The following is a 16,647-nucleotide window of genomic DNA, read 5'->3' on the forward strand; positions in this document are numbered from 1 at the left end:
GCCTGGTAGGTACATGTATTCAGAACCAGCTGGGGAATTTAGCTCATCCATAGTCCAGTGAAAGACACAGTGTGGCTCAGTGCAAAGCTCGGCTTGAACCAGCACAATGTTTTTTTGGAAATATAAACAGGAACATGCAGGGCAAAATCAGTAAGTAGTAAACACTGAATTTTAACCCCAATTATATGTGCACATTAATTGCAGAGAAGAACTTATATTTAGGCTTGAGGTTACATAAAACTTCGATTTTTTGACAGTGTGGTCAGAGTCTGTCCACTTAGAATCCGAGTTCATGGTTTCTTCTGAATCCCACTTGGTCACATGCATTAGTAAATAGTGACGTGGTGACACCAATTGTTACAGTGCAAGCTCACGGTTTTTATCTCTTTCTCATTCTTAAGATGAAAGCATACATTTAAGGAAGTTACTATTTCATTAAACTTATAGCTTCATTTTTCTCCCCAAACTCAAAATTGATCTCCTGAAAATAATTTAGAACTTTTAATAAATATGTATCCCATGACCAGAGTCAGAATTTCATGACACACAGATTGGTTATTTTATCTTGATTTATTCCTGAGATATGAAATGTCTGCCTATATTATTATTGCTTGCCTTGCAAACACAGTAACTCTTTATGTCTTTTAATACTGTATTAAGGAATAATCTCTTTTCAATGTATCTTAAGAAACAATGAGGGGTCCAAATTCAATTTAAATATAAACATTCCATGCAGTACGTGCCCTCCTTAATATCCATGAGAACTGGGTGTGGTGCATAAACAATGAATCTTGGAACACTGAAAAAATAAAATAAAATTTAAAGAAAAGAAAAGTAACCCATGTTCAAAGTTAAAAAAAATAAGTAAATATGAACACTCTGTCTTTATCAAAGCAGATACTATAACCCAGGTGACAGTGGAGAAACAGCTTTCCCCTCTGTATGGCTAAGATCCCACGTGCACAAGTGGCCAGAAAGTTGTTTTCTCTTTCTCTGTCATTCTGGATTTGTATAATTTGAATTTCATGAGATTCCTTTAAGATATCACTCTCTAGGAATATCCCTCACCTTACTTACTTAACATTAGTGGTGCTAATGAATCCATACATTTTAACAAAAGTTAGAAATAAAATGAAGGCCTTCCTACAGTTTTCAATACTATGGTAAAAGATAGGATCATATAATTGTAAAAATAACATAGTCCTGTTCTGCCAAATATGGTAGCCACTAGCTATGTGTGATTAGTTAATGTTGATAAAAATTAATTATAATTAAAAATTATTTTCCTTAGTTACATTAAGCACACTTCTGGTATTCAGTAAGTACCTGGTTAATTCTCAAAGCAGCTCACACATACTTTCACACACACACACCTAAAACCACCAGGTCTTCCTTTCTGGTTTGCATGTTGTATGAAGTTCACATCCTATATGTAAACTACAGACTGCAGAATAGGGAGAAGTTTCTGTGTGCTTCATGACAGTGAATCAGGAATAACAGTACAGCCAGTGAAAATGCAACTTTTCTTCCAGAACATTCTGGTGGGAAGAGGTACTGTTGATCAATATTAGCCATAGAGAACCATAGAGAGCAGAAAACAAAGAATGTGCATAATTGATATTGCTAGCAATTGTCAACTTTTGGTACTCTGGGGGTTTTTTTCCCCAGAAAATGACTTTTGTTATAAATTCACACAAAAAGATTCTACACTACTGATCATGTTTTGTAAAGACTCTTCAAATTGTGAACCAATTTCAAACATACAGAAAAGTTTCAAGAATAGTACAAAGAACTCTTATATACATTTCACCCGTATGAGTTTATTTTTCTTCCTTTTTTTATCTTCCTCTCAATATCTTCTGGTCTCTGTCTTTCTGTCTCTTCTTTTCCTTCCTCCTTCTATGTATATTTTGTCATTCAAAAGTAAGATGCATAAATCATAATCATGGCTCTTTAACCCTGAATACTTTAGTTTGTGGCATTATCTTATAGAAGCACAGTAGAATTCTGAAAAGCAGCAAAAAGTAACCTAGAAACTAACAATGCCTATTGTATTTTGGGACTTATCTTTACACAGTAGGCTCCATAAGCTCCCAAAAGAAAGACATCTTTTAAAGTCTTAACTCAGTGCTACTCTTCCCATATAGATCTTGTTTATATAAAATGTTTGTTGATGTTTTCCAGGACCTTGTCACCATACCTGTCTGATTTCAGAAGTAATCCCCAAGCTAAGCAAATGTTTAGCCACGCAAGCCATTAGCATAGTCAATAAACTTTTCCAAGGTTAGTCACCGAATATACCAGCTTTCTAATTCCACCAAAATAAGACCCATGGCTACTTAGAAATTAAATTAGTTGATCCATCCTCTAATTTCAAAAGTTGAAAATTTTCAGATCTCCTTTTAGTCTCATTTTCTGTTTGTTTGTTTGTGTGGTTCAAAGTTTTGTCGATTACTGTTAAGAAATTGGAAAAATAAAGATTGAAACAGGGTATATAAAAACAAAATGTCCTGTCATTGGGCACTTATCATGCAATGTGTCCCTATTTCGTCAATACTATTGTTCTGGTTCATCCTGTTTTTTAACTAGACATTGGTTTTATTTCTCTATCATGCGTAGTAAGTGGAACACTTACACACACACACACACACACACACAAAATAAGCATTTATATAGATCAAGCTTTATCCCCTTAACTTTTTGAAATAAAGCTCCACAGACTTTACATCAAGCTTTGCTGTCCGTGTAGCAAAGTGTCGCATTCTGGGTCCCCACAGGGACACCAAAACCTGGTGGAATTTGGCTGTATGAAAATAAATCAAACAAGTAGCAGGTGCCCAGCTTTAAGATTATAGAGAAGGTTGTTCTGAGTCCCAAACGCTACCCCATTGAAAGAGAAAAATAGTGTCAGAGAAATTCATAATGGAAACAACTTAAAAGAGTATTAGCCTGAGTCATCTTGTTGCTTCTGCCAAAGGATCTCCTTTCTCTACATTTATTCCAATTTCATTGCACAGGTCATCTTCATCAAGTGTAAAGCTTTCTCCCTTTTATCACTGCTTAGATAGAAATGAGAAATGACTCCAGCACAAGGTGGATATTCGCGTGGATGGCAATGGTGCCAATGTCTCTGTTCACACTTTCTCTAAATCCCCTCAAATTTGTCTATCAGTGATGATAGGATTATGGTATCTTGCACACAGTTAGACCCTAGAAATGTAAAGCTTGAAGGAACTTCAGAATTCACCTAATATAACTCTTTCCATAAGAGTTTAAGTACTTTTAAAGGAATGATGCCTTGTTTCTCTTATTAATCTTAGCAACTAGCATAGTGCCCAGCTCAAGGTGAATACTCAAAAGTGCTGGTGTTTGATGGCAGGAACTGACACCTTCAGTGCTGTTATGAAAAAGTAAACTGAGATTCAGAGAAGCAAAGTAGTTTCTCCAGGGCCGCAGAGCCTGTTAATAAAGGATGACGGAGCTCGAAGGAACATGTTAGTATTAGTTCACTGCATATCAATTCCACAGCACAATATCGTGCATGGGCAACGGCTATCATCACCTTCTTGCAATTGAACTGTTATTACTAAATATCACTGTTCACAGAGTATAGGTTTTTCCTTCAAAAATGTGGGTGTGCCGTGAAAATAGCACTGAGTATGAGTCAAATGCAGGTTTACAGATCTGTCCCTTAAATAGCTATGTGCAACTAATGAGTCATTGAACACTACATCAAAAACTAATGATGTGCTTCATGGAGGTTAACTTAAAAAAAAAATAGCTATGTGATTCGTAGTTTCTCCATCTACAAAATAAAGATAATAATTCTGAAAATAATTAGCAACAGTCTGAAAATTTTTTCACATAGGACAGTTTTTTTCACATGGGACTTTTTTTTTTTTTTTTTCACATAGGACACTTAGATGCGCCTCTATTTGGGCACTAGAATGCTCAAAACTACTCAAAAGGAAATTGTAATTTTTGTTTCTAGTGAGGGAATTGTTATTTTAACTTTATTTGATAGTATATATTTAATATAATGTATTGGATATAAGTTAGACAAATTAATTAAATTATTTTTCAATCTAAGTCCAAAAGGGTCTCTCAGGCTTATAAACATAAAGAAATCCTTGCTGAAAGTTTGAAATATGACTTAATATATGGGTGTACTTTGGCTCACAGGCAATGTCAAATAAGAGTAATTAGCACCAAATGGGAACCTCCTCACAATTTTCTTTCTGCTCCTCCTCTTCCATTTCACGTCCTGTGCGGCCAGATTCATCATGCTTCGTTACTTTTCCTAGGCCCAGCCCTCCCGAGCCAGGAGAATATCATATGCTATGTTCTGAGAGCAAAAGCTCCTGGTGTGAGACAAATTAACACAGCACCAGGAGCCATTTAACAAATTACCTCTTCCAGCGCCTGTACTGGCGCCATGGTACCCCCTTAAAGCTCAACGTTCACATCAATTAGATGAGCAGTTCAGTCCCAGAGGTCGTTTTCTTCATGCCTACTCGGGCTGTGAACTTCCTTTAGAGCCAGAAAATGAGCAAATTCAAGATGGGCAGACAAATTTTCAAGAAAATTTCCTTAGGGGAGAAAAATCATATACTTGAGAAACTCCCTAGCTGTTTCAATTTGTCTATTTGTGCCATTTTTACTTTTAAGTACATATATATATATATATATATAGAGAGAGAGAGAGAGAGAGGCAGGGTATATATACACTGAATATATATATATATATATACTGAGGTCCATAGAATTTGCTTCTATGCTAAATATGCTAAATAACTGCCCAATAAATTTTTACTTCTAAAATTAATCTATTGCTTTTTCTCTTTTCTTTACTTTTGGTGACCTCTGATTTCTTTTATAAGCCTGAGTGTGTCTGATGGACCTAGTTATTAAGGTGCAAACAGGGGAGAAAGTTTTCATAATAAGAATTGTAAAAGAGGGAACAAAAATAGACAAACTAGAAAGAAAAAGAAGAGAGAGGAAAAGAAAAAAGGAGGTTTGAAGTATCTAAAGCTATTTCTGGGGAGGTGTACAGAAATAACAAACACTTTTTCTAAAGTCTTGGGTATTTTATGACAGCGTGAAGTGTTTTGTAGGGGAAAAAATTCATGACATTGTACTTTCTATAAATACAGCACTTTTCTTTGGCATCTCAAAGACAGTTTTTTCATTTATTATTCAGTTGATCCTTTCACAATTTTTATAATGAGAATCTGAAATGAAGAAAGATTTCCCCAAGTCTTCCCCTCCCCATTCTTCTGTGGGAAGGTGGGGAGGATGAATATAGGTGGGAGATAGGCAGGGCAACTGCTGACAGTTCTGTGCCCCGTAACTTCCTCGAGGGCAGGGAGAGCAACTGTAATTACAGGCCTCGTGGCATCTTAAATAACTTGAGACCAAGGAGGGTAGTGTATACAAGGTCTCCATCAAGTGAGGTCCCCGCAAACCTCCTAACCCCGGTTTCAGGAGAAAGCCTTCCCTTCCGCCTAACGTTCCAGTGTCTAGTGTCCTCATGATGACTGTTTCCCCTGGTTTTCTTTCTCCTCTCCACTCCCAAGCAGTTTTCTCTTAGTAGAAAAGAAAGGAGGGAACTTAAAGGGCATAAGTGAATTAAACAGACACAGGAAAACTAAAAGCCTCCCAAATTTCCCGTAGCAAAAAAGAAGACTTTTCAAGGCAAGTATGTGCTCTGGAAAGAGCAGTCAGCTGGCCTGATAATGGGAGAAACATAGTTTCTGGAATCACACAGTGTTTCTGTGGGGAAGAGTGGGAGGGAACAGAAGAGAAGCAAAGCAGATAGAGGGTAAGCACTCAAAAGGGTTGTTCCTCTTTTAGAATTGGGCCCAGTTGTCTGGCCACCCAGACTTTGTTGCAACTGACATCATGAAATACATTAACCCTATGAACGTGCTTCCCTTCCAATGCTATATTTGTGGTTAAGGTGACATTGAACTCAATTATAAGTGTGATACTCCGATCAAGTTTTATTTTTCAGTTTTAAGGGGATGGATTTATGCCTTAAGGGAATAGATAATTTCCTGCCCATTCTTTGTCCAACACTCTTCTATGTCATTCTATGTCAAGGTCATATTCTCGAGTGTAGAAACTAAAAAAAGCAAAGGAAAAAAATAAAAATAACATGTCTTACAACACACTTCATGAAAATGGCTTTGTACTATTTTCTGATCCTGAATCTTAATCAATAATTTCTCTCAGACAATTGGATGTGGGTTTGAATATAAGAAGTCTAGTGAACTCTAAGGGGGCATTTTAATTACTTTTTTGATTTATTACTTACGAGGATAATTCCCAAGAGTCAGCAGAGTTGCTTACCAGAGCTATGAGAAATTGTTGGTTGTGAGTTACAGGTGAACCACATTAATCATTTCTGGGGTTTTGTCACTGTGGGTTTTCACCCCAGGAAGCTTCTACCCCAAATAGTAAGCCATAATATGCTAACCTTGTATCACGTCACTATTCCTTCAATCAGAAATTAAGGTATCTTTCTCATACCACCCCAGTTACATTTTGGAAATAAAAAATACTGCCAAGTGAGACTAATCTGGTTAAAAGGCAATTAAATAAGCCAGATAATGTCTGTCCTAAATTTGAACATGCTTTTATTGATTTATTTATTCAATAAATAAGTTTTGTTTTGTTTTTAGTGCTTACTTTTTTTTTTTTTTTAAAGCTTATTCTTTTAGGTGTTTGGACCACAATAGTGAATAAAATCCGAGTGCTCACTCTCATGAGGCTTATATTCTCATGATGGGAGACAGAGATAAATACACTTATAAAATCCACTAAGTCGTAGTAATTGTATAGAAGGTAAGAATAAGGGATGCTACTTTTATATGAGATGATCAGGAAAGGTTTCTTTGTTAAGGGTATACTTGTGCAGAGATCTCTAGAAACTGAGGAAGAGACAATGAGGGATCCCGAGAAAGCACAGTAAGCAGTACTTCACAGGGCTGAGGTGAGTGTGTTGAAGGCAAGCAAGGAAGATGATGTGGCCGACTGGAGTAGAATGATGAAGGCAGGGAGCGGTAAGAAGTAGAAGGAGAGCGGGAAGCCGCCACATAAAAGGCCAAGAACACAGGAGCTGAAGTAGTTTAAGACGGAAGAGGTATAATCTCATACATAGTGCACTAGTATCCCTGTAACTGAGATGGGGAGAAGACATAAAAGGGGGACAAGGATGGATCCCGGGAAACTATGTCAGGGAGTCCAACAATAGCCATGTGAGAAATGAAAGTGATTGAAAGGGTTGAAGAGTGGCCATGTTTGCATATAATTCAAAATTGCATAAAATCTATTTAATAACAGATCAGCCTTAAGTGCAAGAGACATGTGACACCAGACCACAATACCAAGGTGATACCAGGGTTTTCAGCCCAATACATTGGTAGTAAAAAAAAAAAAAAAAAAAAATCCAACCTTTGAGACAGTAAACCAGGAAAAGATTAGGTACATTTTGAATTAATAGCTTATTTTTGAACATATTAAATTTGAGCCTTTTAGACATTTAAGTGGAGATTTCAATTTGATAGTTGGATACACAAGTCTAGACTTCATTAAAGAGGTCTAGACTGGAAAAAATAAAAGCCTTCAGAAATTGTCAAATAGAGATGATATTCAAGCTATGGGGCTAAGTGAGATCAATTAGCAAGAGAATATACAGAAAGAAGAATTAACAAGACCAAAGCCTTGGGTGTACCTATGTTTAGATTCTAGGATAAAGAGGAATAAAGCAGACAAATAAAAAACCGAACAAGACAGAAAAGAAGGAGACAGACTGTGGAGGAAATAAACCAGGAATGCTATGTGAAGAAACTGTGGTGATCACAAATGTGTTGTTGACAGGTGGAATGAGATGAGAGTGCAGAAAGTTCCTTAGAATTTGACGATGTGGATGGCATTGGAGGTGTTAACAAAATCCAGAGTGTCTTCTCCATCATTCATCTAAAATAGCAATCAGCCATATACACTCCATTTCCTATGAGGAGGCCAGGGCATTTGTTAGAAAAACTAGTATCTGAGATAGCTAACACCAACATAAAAATTACACACTGCAATGAAAATTGACACCAGGAGAGGAAATCATAAATCAGCATGTTTTACTCTTTTACAGATACGGTTATTTTAATTTTATAATCATATAGAGAAAATAGTTCCTTTCCCCAGGTTTGACTGTGGGGGAAAAATAAACATTAATAAGGAAAATTATTTTCAATTTGTTTGAATTTGTCTCAAATCTAAACAAATGAGTGAGGCCTTCAAGAAACTAATGTAGATGGTTGACCACTCAAAGGAGTTAATTCTGAGTCCAGTGTCACCCATTAGAAAAATTTGCTTCTCTCTTAATCTTAATCTTAATCTCTTAATCTTAATGCTAATGATTGTTTAATTCTGAATATGTTCTTTTTCTTACTTTTTTTCCTCTTAATGAGTGGCAATTCAGCGATTTGATCAATACAAAATATAATCAAAATTCTACGGGTTACCTAGAATTTGTTTTGTTTTGTTTTTAAGTAGGCTCATGCCCAGCATGGAGCCCAGTGCAGTCCTTGAACTCACCACCCTGAGATCCAGACCTGAGCTAAGATCAAAAGTTGGACGCTTAACCAATTGAGCCACCCAGACACCCATTGAATTTGCTTTTAATCATTACATCTATTTTGGCAATAATGTGGATGACATCCTTTGTCTTATTTACTTTTAACTTTTTCATTTGGTTTTATGTAAAGCAGTAGAGAATAGTTACAGCACCTTGTGTTCTCAATAAATACCTTTGAAAAATGAATGACTGAATGAGTAAATTTTTCCAGAGTATATCCCTTAAGTTTTGAGTAGACCTGACAGAATTATGTGCCTACTCAGTTTTGATACAAGATAAAAGCAACTGGGTAAAATGAATATTTTAACTCTTTTTTTTCTCTCCAGAAAATGAAATATTAAACTCACTGATGCCAAAATTTTATTTAAAAATTAGTTATGTGAATAACGCTCACAAAGTATTGCCTAAAGTATATGAAATCCCATGCTTTGTATCCTCTTGGTGATTATGTTTCAATCTTTGCTTTCAACAGGGGGAAATCCAAACTTGAATAGTTAATGTTCCTCTAGAGTCTCAAGGAAAAGTGTGGCATACACTGGCTTTATTTTCCTCTCTGGGTCAGAATGATGCCACAGCCCATTTTCCACCATATCATAAAGTTTGAATATGAATCCAGACAATAGCACTCAATGACCAAAATGAGAGAGTAAAGGAACTAAGGTGTTTAGTTGATCATTCAACTGCAAAGAAAAGAAAGTGGGATGATTAATCATTAGTTTAGTTTCTTTCAGTAACTCTTCTAAAGTAAGCCAGGGAAACTTCAGGCTGCCTTTAAAAAGTGGTTTTATTTATTTCCAACAGTTGTAGATGCATACAGACGTGCAGGTGCACACACACACAAGCATGTGTGCACAAACACACTTCATATGCAATAATTTGAAGAAATTAGTTAATATGCTACATGGCTGGAGTCCACTTAACATTTCCCACCAATTGCAGCTGAGTGAATGGAGCATGTTTATTACATACACTATCTTAGGTTTTTGACTTTCTCCTTTGAGATAGCACAGGGCTGTGCTTGTCCTAAACACTTGAGGCAAACTGATTTGTGAATACGAGCATGTGCGTTTCAGGAGAAAGCAGAATAATGCAGTGAGAGTCATTTCTGTCACAGTGCTTGCCTTTTCTAGATTATGATCATGCAGTGGAATTTGCTGCTTCATGTTTTGTATGTGGCACCCATTGCCAAGTAGCCTCCAGGTGCATGAACAATAACAACAAAGATGCAGTGAATAGCCATATTAAAAAAGAAAACTACTTATTGCAACATTACAATAAGCTCAATGTGTGAATGGTGGCTTGCAACTTTCACAATACTGCCCCTTGGAGAGAGCCCAGTTTAAAATCATGGTCTTAAACCACACCAGGAGCTTACATTCAGAGGAACTATGTTGGATTCAAAAGCAAGTTTTTCAGCTTTCCAAAGAAAATGTTCATTTCCTCATTTCACACTAGGTAACCCCAGGTGCCATTATCAGAAGTATGAGAACTTATATTAATTGCAAAGTGGTATCACAGAGAGATAGATCATCACAAGGCTGGCCAGTATGTGAACTTTGAAGGGTTTGTGGGAAGAAATAAAGTCTGGACTCTTAAATTAGATATACAGTTCCCTGATATAGGGCTACATGTAGTTGGTATTTTGAAAATGTAGGTTTGTATAGTCAATATAAACATTGAGTCAATAACACTTACTGCAAACCCAAAGTGCGTTGAATATTATAAAGCATATAACAGAATGAGGTAAGAGCTGTTATGATGACTGTTAACCACTTAGGAAACACTGATACATAAAAATAAATGTGAGTTGGGTTCTGTAACACCTGGTTTTGGAGTAGGAGGCAAGTGAAGGTCATTTCAGATCCAAAACACAGATGTCATCCAGAATTAAAACAGAAAGGGTAATCCTGACAATGTCCATGTCAAAAAAAGGTAAAAATCCTCAAATTCTGTGCCCAAAGGGGACCCAGCACCTATATATCCAGGTTGGCTGTGTAAACTACAGTCATCAGAGAGCCAAGCACAGGGTCCTTGGTGTTTAACTACAAAGTCTTCTTTGATTTTTTTCTCATAAAACTTCCAGAGTTTTATTTCTGAAGCATTAAAAAGAGACTAGATAGATAAATATCTAAGATGGTTTAGATATTCATTTGTAATTTAAAAATATATATTTTGGGCTCCTTCCCAGATGGTTATGCTAGAATATTCTTATTTCTTATGTTTATGGGAAGACGTCCTCAAGTTATAGCCCAGTCAAGAGGAATGAAATTTGTGGGAAAGTCACAGGTTTTAGAATTGTGTGTAAGTAACATTCAGCCACAAAGATTTTCTTCTCATCCTATCCCATTATATATGTTTTCCTAATCCTTTTAAAATTTAATTGTAGAAATAAAATGAAAAAAATCTAAGTCTTCCATTTTGGCCAAGGGTACTTTAAAAATTCTAAAACCAAGATGGTGACATTGGTTGTTCCTGACTTTGCTCCCTCTTCAGGAGAACAACTAATATCTGCTAATATCTACTAAGGAATAAGACAGCACGGAGAGTATTCGAGAACATTCAGGGCTAAGCCTGAAGCCTCCCTGCACCCTGGAGACCAAGAGAGACAGTGTTAGAACAGTAAGAGAAACAGCTACCATTTCACACATCGTCCCTCCCCCAGCTCAAAGCAGTTCTACTCAGAAAGGTCTCTTCTGAGCCTCTAGTTCCTCCAGTGGGAAACCACAACCCAGGGGAGGGGCTGGGGAGAGGCAAACAGCCTCTCGCAGCATTGTGGGTTATTTTGGGGGAGTCCTTACTCAGATCTTGTACCACAGGCATTGCAGGGAAATCTGCAAGGCTCAGCCCCTGAGAATCTGATGGTGATTCATAACCAAGGCTGAGGGTGGTTCCCAGCATCTCTTGACCAGGGAGCCTGGTTGGGAAAATAAGAGTAGCCTGGAGTGGCTCCTCCTACTTACACAACATATCTTAAACTTAAATCATTTTATTTTACACTGACAACAACAACTTAACTCTAACAGAATTTTACTTCTTCTCCAAAATAAACAAGTGAAACTACATTAACAAACCATCAGTAAAATAAAAAGCCAATGGATCAAATGAAAAAAAACAAAACAAAACTATTTGCAAACCATGTATATGATAAGCAGTTATTATCCAAAATGTATAAAGAGCTCATTTAACTCAATAGTAAAAACCAAATAACCCAATTAAAAGGAGGAAATGACCTGAATAGACATTTTTCCAAAGAAGATATACAAAATGCAACAGGTACATGAAATAATGCTCAATATCATCCATTAGCGAAGTGCAAAGTAAAACCACAATGAGCTAGCATCTCACACCTGTAAGAATGGTCATCACCAAAAAGGCAAGGGATAATAAATGCTAATAGTATATGGGGAGTAAAGGGAACACTTGTGTACCCTTGCTGGGATTGTAAATTGGCACAGTCCCTATGGAAACAGTATGGGGCATCCTCTAGAAATAAAAAACAGAACTACCACCTGATCCCACAATCCCATTTTTGGGAATATATCCAAAGGAAACAGAAACACTAAAGTGAAAAGATATATGCACCATAATGTTCACAGCAGCATTATTAATAGCCAAAAATGGAAACAGCCTAAGTGTCCACAGATGGATGAATGACTAAAGAAGTTTATATATAGAGAGAGATAGAGAAGTTTATATATATATAATTTATAGTATAAATAAATAAAATATAAATAAAAATATTTATGACTATATAAGTATAAAAATATAAATATAAATGAATATATAGATATAGATTCATATATATTCAAATATATATATACATATATATGTGTGTGTGTATATATATAAATATATATTCAACCACAAAAACAAAGAATTCCTACCATTTCTGACAACATGGTGGACTTTGAAGTCATTATGCTAAGTGAAATAAGAGAAAGGCAAATACTATATGATCTTACTTATCCATGGAATCTAAAAAAACAAAACAAAATAAAAAGAAACCAAACCAACCAAACTCTTAGAAAAAGACTTGTACTTACCAGAGGTGGAAGGCAGGGAGAGAGGGACCTGGGAAAGGTTCTAGTTATAAGATAAATTAGTACTAGGGGTGGACTAGCATGATGACATAGCCCACACAGCTATATGACATATAGGGAATTTTGTTTTGTTTTGAGAGAAGAGCAGAGGAGCAGAGAGAGAAGAGGGAGAGAGAGAATCTCAAGCAGGCTCCATACTAAGTGCAGAGCCTGATATGGGGTTTGATCTTATGACCCTGAAATTATGACCTGAGCCCAAATCAAGAGTTGGATGCTTACTGGACTGAGCCACACAGATGCCCCCACTGGGAAGTTGTTTAGAATAAATCCTAAGTGGTCTCATCATAAGGTGACTTTCCCACCCCACCCTACCCCTGTATTCTGTTCTTTCTTTTCTTTCTTTCTTTCTTTCTTTTTTTTTTTTCTATCTATATTGGAAGACAAATGTCAGCTGAAACTATTGTGGTATGTACCTCACAATATATGTAAATCAAATCATCATGCTCTACACCGTAAACTTACATGGTTATATATAGCAATTACTACTCAATAAATTGGGGGAAACATGCTAAAACAGAGCCAAAGGGGACAACTGAAATAAGACAGCTGCTTCCCAGTCTTTAACTCTAGTTTACTTTTCATTCATATGGGAATTTGCTCATATTAACCAATGAAATAAATCCATATAGAATTGAAAAAGAAGACATAAAAAGTAGACACTCTAAGGGCATACAGAAGATTGAGGGACATTTTACACCTGAAGTCAAAAGTTGTAACTACCTACAGTTAATTAATATATCTGCAAATATGCTTCAATTGCAAAGGTAGGCTTGGTATCCCAACTTATCTTAAGCTTATTTTTAACTATTTAGATTAACTTTACATTATGAACAAAATATGTCACAACTGCTATATCGTAGAGCTCAGAGAAAGCTGTGAAAACCACTGGCAAGCAGCATGTGTTTCAAAATCCCTAAGTATTCCACTTGTGATTATCACACCATGAGAGATAAAGGAGAGTGAGCATCCTTTACTTCTACCAGAATTTCAAGTTCTGTGATAAGAAAGCAATTGTAACAACCTTGTAATCATTACTGCCTACCAGAAAATGTGTTAGTTGTTCTAGCTCCTAAATTATACTATGCTAAGAATGAAGAATGAAATCAAGGTGAACTAAAACCTTGCTTCAATGCAGCTGTTTTAGGGGAGATAAAGGAAGAACCAGTAAGCCTTTGTCTCTGGTGAGTGGATCTCAAGGGAAGCATAATGGAAGGATTGAAACTTGGCCACAGGCTGGGGCTAATACTGTCTATGTCTTTGTTGTTACCAATGGTGCCTTGAAACCCAGTTTGACTTCTTGGCTTTCCCTTAAACAAGGAACCAATTTGGGAGAAATCCTAGCATCAGTGAGTGCAAGATCCAAAAGTAATATTTATCAATATCACCTCTGCTTGCTAAATTCATGACTGTGAAAGTTTATTGCTATCAAATAGTCACAATAATGGGAAACACTGTTGTGTTTTTCTTCCCAAATAATTTTAACCACTGAAAAACTACCTGTCCCTCTCCTTATTATTTCTTAGAAAATTGAAAATTTCCTAAGTTTATACAGGTCCCCTGGCCAGAAGCATAGGCACATGACCTTGCCTAGTTAATCATAATACTCCTTACCTCTATACAAAATGATTGGTCCAAGAGTGAAATACAAGTCCCAGGGAGAGCTAATTAGAGTCTATGTGATTTGGTAGATGGTTGCTGAGAAAGAAGGTATTTTCTTCTCTCGGGGTTATATGTTATAAGGTTTTGTTTTGGAAAATATTCATGACCAAGCCTGTCTGAGACAGGGCTAGAATGAGATCAACATACAAAGAGACATGGAAATAAGCAAACTGAAAATAAGAGAAAAAGAAAGACTAGAGAGAAAGAAAGAGAGAAAGAGGGAGAGAAAAAAATAGAGAAAGAATCCCAACATTATTTCGCCCTACAATCCAACACAGAATATCATCAGCCCCTGGATTTCCTGGATATGTCTAGAAAAGATTAGATTAGGCTGATGGGAGTAACACAATTTCCCTGATAGTTTTCTGACCTTTGTAAATCCTCACCAGAGAGACTCCAGCTTGCTTTGTTTTGGTAATTCCAATCTATTATGGTCATTCAGTAGAAAGCCAGATTTGGATATGGAATGGGAAAAGTTAAAGTGATGGTGCTAAGAATCACAATAATCCTACTTAGAATTGACTTGCTTTCAGAAGGAAACTTTCCAAAAAGAAAGAAAAAAAAAAAAAAAGCACACACACACACACACACACACACACACACACACACACACTGATATACTGTTTAGGACTCAAATACTGAAAATCTTTTAGCAAACCTAAGCTCTAAAAAACAAAACAAAACAACAACAAAAAGCCACTAAAGTTTACCTGATCTGATTGTATGTACTAAATCAAAACTTAAAATCAGGTAGTTGTTCCTAAACCAATAGTTCAAAAGTCAACAAGTTGCCCTCTATACATTGACCATCCTACATAAGACTTGAATTTTTAGCAATTGCTAAAACAGATAGATATGCAGCTCCAAAGACTGATAAAGCTATGTCCTCAGGAACACAATACCTAGTCTTCAAAAAATAACAAAGCCCCATTTTAATCTACTTCTGATGCCATCAGTTTGTGCTGTGTGCGCCTGTGTGTGTGTGTGTGTGTGTGTGTTGAGTACATTGCAAAAATATGAAGCCCATCTTGCCCACACTGCTAATTATTCTCAGTACTTGTCAAAACCTGATTCTTAGGAAGTCAATGTTCGGGATTTGTGGAAGAATTCAGCTCTCTTACACATCATCTGACTCATCCAATTCTTTCTCCCAGTTCATGATTTAAGTTTTATTTTTGGAGTCGCATTTTGTATGATCTCTGACTCTGTTCATTATTTAGGGCTTTGGTTTTCAAGTGATAGTCTATTTGACTTGAATTACGAGTTCTTGAAAAAGCCATTTATTTTAATATATATATTTTTATTATATATTGTATGTTTATATAATATAATTAAATGCTATAATTTAGGGGTGCCTGGGTGACTCAGTGGGTTAGGCCTCTGCCTTTAGCTCAGGTTGTGATCTCGGGGTCCTGGAATTGAGCCCCGCATTGGGCTCTCTGCTCAGCAGGGAGCCTGCTTCCTCCTCTCTCTCTCTCTCTGCCTGCCTCTCTGCCTACTTGTGATCTCTCTCTCTCTCTCTGCTATAATTTAATACAATTTAATATGTAAAATATATATATAATATAATATAATATAATATAATATATGATATAACTATATAAATAATCATACATTATTTATATTAGATAAATACATAAATACATACATTAATTATAATAGATAAAAATCTAATACTATTGTTATATTATATATAATAATATATACAAATATATAGAAATATATAGAAATAATTATATATAAATATACATTATAAATTATATAGAATTCTATATAAATTCTATATGAATATATAAAATATTCTGTATGATAGCTATTATATACAATAAGATATTATTATGTATAATATATATATTATAAATATATTTTTTATATGAGTGTCCAAGTTCTGATATAGCTTTATAATAATCATAGTATCTAGTGTAATTCAGGCATGTATACTTTTCAGTACCCCTTTAGATAATATACACAGGCATTTTAATTGGAATACAAGGATATGGGGGGATTGGTAGAATAATGTAGCTTGAAGTTATTATCTTCCATATACAGAGAAAAGTGTCTGGCCTGGGTACAAGATTCTTTATTAAGGTCATAAGAAAACACTGGCATATTCAACATACATCTCATGATTCAGATCTAACATATTAATAGCAGCAATCATTTTCCCAACATTAATCTCTGATTAGATACCATATAATCATCATGCTTCATTACTAGTCATAAACCATTTGATTGAACAAAATCTTAATTTTT

The sequence above is a fragment of the Mustela nigripes genome, chromosome 3 (assembly GCF_022355385.1).
Source record: "Mustela nigripes isolate SB6536 chromosome 3, MUSNIG.SB6536, whole genome shotgun sequence".
NCBI lineage: Eukaryota > Metazoa > Chordata > Mammalia > Carnivora > Mustelidae > Mustela > Mustela nigripes.